Raw genomic sequence first — 6,000 nt, 5'->3', positions numbered from 1 at the left:
CTGATAGGACACGCACAGCATGGGCCATAGGACATCCCTGCATGAGTTCCTGCTTCCATCAGAGTGGCTCTGTTAGAGAAACCTCCCCACGAGATTTTAAAGTGGGCAGTGATGGAGAATCCAGCACTGTGGGTATAGTGTCCCACTGGCTAGTGACCCTCCCTGGGATCAATGGGGATCTTATTTCCAGTCTGATTTTGTCTAGCTTCAACTTCTAGCCACTGGATCTTGTTAGCCATAGCCATCCCTGGGCGCACACACTCTCTCTCTCTCTCTCTCTCTCTCTCTCTCTCTCTCTCTCTCTCTCTCTCTGTAGGAACAGAGGCTAAAACAGGGAAAGAACAAGTTAAGAATTATTTAGACAACTTAGATGTCTTCAAGTTACCAGAGCCTGATGAAATGCATCCTAGAATACTCAAGGAGCTGATATCTTTGAAAAGTCATGGAAGACGGGAGAGATTCTAGAAGACTGGAAAAGGGCAAATATAGTACCAATCCATAAAAAGGGAAATAAGGACAACCCAGGGAATTACAGACCAGCCATCTTAACTTATGTACCCAGAAAGATAATGGAACAAATAATTAAGCAATCAATTTGCAAACCTCTAGAACAGTGTTTTTCACTCCGTGGGTCGCAACCCAGTTCTGGATCACGGCATGTAAGGTGCTGAGTCACCTTGCTCTGGTCAGCACCGCCGACCGGGATGTTAAAAGTCCCGTTGGCAGTGCTGCCCAGCTAAGCAGGCTAGTGCCTACCTTTCCCAACACCATGCTGTGCCCCAGAAGTGGCCAGCAGTGGTCCGGCTTGTAGGCAAGGTGGCCTCGGGGCTCCACGCACTGCCCCCACCCCCAACACTGGCTTCCTGGTCAATGGGAACTGGTGTGGGGGAGCCACTTGCGTGCCTCCACCTAGGAGCCAGACCTGCTGCTGGCCTCTTTCCAGGGTACAGCACAGTCCACGGTGCACCCTAGCTGCCCTGCTGACCAGGAGCTCCTGGAGGTAAGTCCGTGCCCATGCCCCAACCCCCTGCCCCAGCGCTGAGCCCCTCCCAAACTTGGAACCCCCTCCTGCACCCCAACCCCCTGCCCCAGCACTGAGCCCCCACAAACCTGGAGCCCCTCCTGCACCCCAAACCTTTCATCCCCAGCCCAGAGCCCTGACCCCCCCAAACCCAGAACCCCTTCCTGCACTCCAAACCCCTCATCCCTGGTTCCACCCCAGACCCCCTCCTGCACCCCCAGTCCAGAGCCCTGACCCCCTCCCGCACCCCAACCCCATGCCCCAGCCCAGAGCCCCCTCCCATACCCTGAACCCCTCATTCCCAGCTCCACCCCACAGCCCTCACCCCTGCACCCCAACCCTCTCCCCTAGCCCTGAGCCCCTCCCACACCCCAAACTCTTCATCCCCAGCTCTGTTGAGTTGTGGGCATCAACAATTTCCTTCAGCTGGGTCCCCAGAAAAAAAGTGTGAAAACCACTGATCTAGAAGATAATAAGGTGATACGTAACAGCATGGATTTGTCAAGAACAAATCGTGTCAAACCAACCTGATAGCTTTCTTTGACAGGGATGTCAAAGCATTGTGGGTGAGGGGAAGCAGTAGACGTGGTATATCTTGACTTCAGTAAAGCTTTTAATAGTCTTGCATGACATTCTCATAAACAAACAAAGGAAATGCAACCTAGATGGAGCTACTATAAGGTGGGTGCATAACTGGTTGGGAAACCATTCCCAGAGAGTAGTTATCAGTGGTTCACAGTCATGCTGGAAGTACGTAATGAGTGGGGTCCCACAGGGATTGGTTCTGGGTCTGGTTCTGTTCAGTATCTTCATCAATAATTTAGATAATGGCATACAGAGTACACTTGTAAAATGTGTGGATGATTCCAAGCTGGGAGAGGTTGTAAGTGCTTTGGAGGATAGGATTGAAATTCAGATTGATCTGGACAAACTGGAGAAATGGTCTGAAGTAAGTAGGATGAAATTCAATAAGAACAAATGCAAAGTACTCCACTTCGGAAGGAACAATAAGTTGAACAGATACAAAATGGGAAATGACTGCCTAGGAAGGAGTACTGCAGAAAGGGATCTGGGGATCATAGTGGACCACAAGCTAAATATGAGTCAACAGTGTAGCATTGTTGCAAAAAAAAAGGGAACATCATTCTGGGATGTTTTAGCAGGAGTGTTGTAAACAAGACAAGAGAAGTAGTTCTGCTCTACTCTGCGCTGATTAGGCCTCAACTGGAGTATTGTGTCGAGTTCTGAGCACCACATTTCAGGAAAGATGTGGACACACTGGAGAAAGTCCTGAGGAGAGCGACAAAAATGATTAAAGTTCTAGAAAACATGACCTATGAGGGAAGACAGAAAAAATTAGGTTTGTTTAGTCTGGAAAAGAGAATACCGAGAGGGGACATGATAATAGTTTTTTTAAGTACATAAAAGGTTTTTACAAGGAGGAGGGAGAAAAATTGTTCTTCTAACCTCTTGAGGATAGGACAAGAAGCAATGGGCTTAAATTGCAGCAAGGAAGGTTTAGGTTGGACATTAGAAAAATCTTCCTAACTGTCAGGGTGGTTAAGCACTGGAATAAATTGCCTAGGGAGGCTGTGGAATCTCCATCAATGGAGATTTTTAAGAGCAGGATAGACAAACACCTCTCACGGATGGTCTAGAGCAGTGCTACTCAAAGTGATGGTCCACGCGCCGGTGCCGGTCCGTGAGCCATCAGCTGCCAGTCTGCACGCACATAGGAAAAAAAAATTGCCGATCTCCCATATCAGATAGTGTGAGAAGCACTGGTCTAGATAACTCTTAGTCCTGCCATGAGTGCAGGGAACTGGACTAGATGACCTCTCGAGGTCCCTTCCAGTCGTATGAATCTATCTATCTATCTATCCTCATATACCCCTCTATCTATCTATCCATCCCTCCCCATACACCCCCTCTATCTATCTCTCTATCTATCCCCATACACCCACCCTGTCCATCTATCTATCTATCTATCTATCTATCTATCTATCTATCTATCCCCATACACCCCCTCTGTCTATCTATCCATCCATCCCCATACACCCCCTCTATCTATCTATCTATCTATCTATCTATCTATCTATCTATCTATCCATCCATCCCTCCCCACACACCCCTTCTATCTATCTATCCATCCTCATACACCCGCTGTCTATCTATCCATCCATCCCCATACACCGCCTCTATCTATCCATCCATCCCCATACACCCTTTCTATCTATCTATCTACCTATCTATCCTCATACAGCCCCTCTATCTGTCTATCCATCCATCCCCATACACCCCTTCTATCTATCTATCTATCTATCTATCTATCTATCCACCCTCATACAGCCCCTCTATCTATCCATCCATCCCCATATACCCACTCTATCTTTCTGCCTCCATACACCCCCTCTATCTATCGATCCATCCATCCCCATACACCCCCTCTATTTATCTATGCATCCCCATACACCCCTCTATCTATCTATCCATCCTCATATCCCTCAAGTTGCAGTGGGGGAGGTTTAGATTGGATATTAGGAAAAACTTTTTCACTAAGACGGTGGTGAAACACTGGAATGTGTTACCTAGGGAGGTGGTAGAATCTCCTTCCTTAGAGGTTTTTAAGGTCAGGCTTGACAAAGCCCTGGCTGGGATGATTTAACTGGGAATTGGTCCTGCTTCGAGCAGGGGGTTGGACTAGATGACCTTCAGGGGTCCCTTCCAACCCTGATATTCTATGATTCTATGATTCTATGATATACCCCCTCTATCTATCTATCCCAATAAACCCCCTTGTCTATCTATCCATCCATCCCCATAAACCCCTTCTATCTATCTATCCATCGCCATACACCCCATCTATCTATCTATCTATCCATCCATCCCCATACACCCCCTCTGTCTATCTATCCATCCATCCCCATACACCCCTTCTATCTATCTATCTATCTATCTATCTATCTATCTATCTATCTATCCATCCTCATACAGCCCCTCTATCTGTCTATCCATCCATCCCCATACACCCCCTCTATCTATCTATCTATCTATCTATCTATCTATCTATCTATCTATCTATCTATCTATCCATCCCCATATACCCCTTCTATCTATCTATCCATCCTCATAAACCCCCTCTATCTGATCTATCTATCTATCGCCATACACCCCCTCTGTCTATCTATCCATTCATCCCCATACACCCCCTCTATCTATCTACTATCTATCTATCTATTCATCCTCATACACCCCCTCTATCTATCTATCTATCTATCTATCTATCTATCTATCCCCATACACCGCCTCTATCTATCTATCCATCCCCATACACCCCCTCTATCTATCCCCATACACCCCCTTTGTCTATCTATCCATCCATCCCCATACACCCCTTCTAGCTATCTATCCCCATATACCCCTTCTGTCTATCTATCCATCCATCCCCATACACCCCTTCTAGCTATCTATCCCCATATACCCCCTCTGTCTATCTATCCATCCATCCCCATACACCCCCTCTATTTATCAATCCATCTAAATATCCATCCCCATACACCCCCTCTATATATCTATCTAGCTATCTATCCACATACACCCCTCTGTCTATCTATCCATCCACCCATAAACCCCTTCTAGCTATCTATCCCCATACACCCCCTCTGTCTATCTATCCATCCATCCCCATACACCCTTCTATCTATCTATCCATCCATCCCCATACAACCCCTCTATCTGCCTCCATACACCCCCTCTATCGATCCATCCATCCCCATACACCCCCTCTATTTATCTATGCATCCCCATACACCCCTCTATCTATCTATCCATCCCCATATACCCCCTCTATCTATCTATCTATCTATCTATCTATCCATCCTCATGCACCCCCTCTATTTATCTATGCACCCCCATACACCCTATCTATCTATCTATCTATCTATCTATCTATCTATCTATCTATCCCCATACACCCCCTCTGTCTATCTATCCATCCATCCCCATACACCGCCTCTATCTATCTATCCATCCATCCCCATACACCCCCTCTATCTATCCATCCATCCATCCCCATACACCACTTCTATCTGTCTATCCATCCATCCTCATACACCCCCTCTGTCTATCTATCCATGCATCCCCATACACCCCCTCTATCTATCTATCCATCCATCCCCATACACCTCCTCTATCTATCTATCTATCTATCTATCTATCTATCTATCTATCCATCCCCATATACCCCTTCTATCTATCTATCCATCCTCATACACCCCCTCTATCTGATCTATCTATCTATCCATCGCCATACACCCCCTCTATCTATCTATCTATCCCCATACACCCCCTCTATCTATCCATCCATCCATCCCCATACACCCCTTCTATCTATCCATCCATCCTCATACACCACCTCTGTCTATCTATCCATCCATCCCCATATACCCCTTCTATCTATCTATCCATCCTCATACACCCCCTCTATCTGATCTATCTATCTATCTATTGCCATACACCCCCTCTGTCTATCTATCCATCCATCCCCATACACCCCTTCTATCTATCTATCTATCCTCATACAGCCCCTCTATCTGTCTATACATCCATCCCCTTACACCCCCTCTATCTATCTATCCATCCTCATGCACCCCCTCTATTTATCTATCCACCCCATACACCCCCTCTATCTATCCATGCATCCCCATACACCCCCTCTATCTATCTATCCATCCATCCCCATACACCTCATCTATCTATCTATCTATCTATCTATCTATCTATCTATCTATCTATCTATCTATCCATCCCCATATACCCCTTCTATCTATCTATCCATCCCCATACACCCCCTCTATATATCTATCTAGCTATCTATCCACATACACCCCTCTGTCTATCTATCCATCCACCCATAAACCCCTTCTAGCTATCTATCCCCATACACCCCCTCTGTCTATCTATCCATCCATCCCCATACA

This window comes from Caretta caretta, chromosome 7, assembly GCF_965140235.1.
Source record: "Caretta caretta isolate rCarCar2 chromosome 7, rCarCar1.hap1, whole genome shotgun sequence".
Taxonomy (NCBI): domain Eukaryota; kingdom Metazoa; phylum Chordata; order Testudines; family Cheloniidae; genus Caretta; species Caretta caretta.
The sequence above is the reverse complement of the archived record's forward strand: the minus strand, read 5'-3'. Positions refer to the sequence as shown.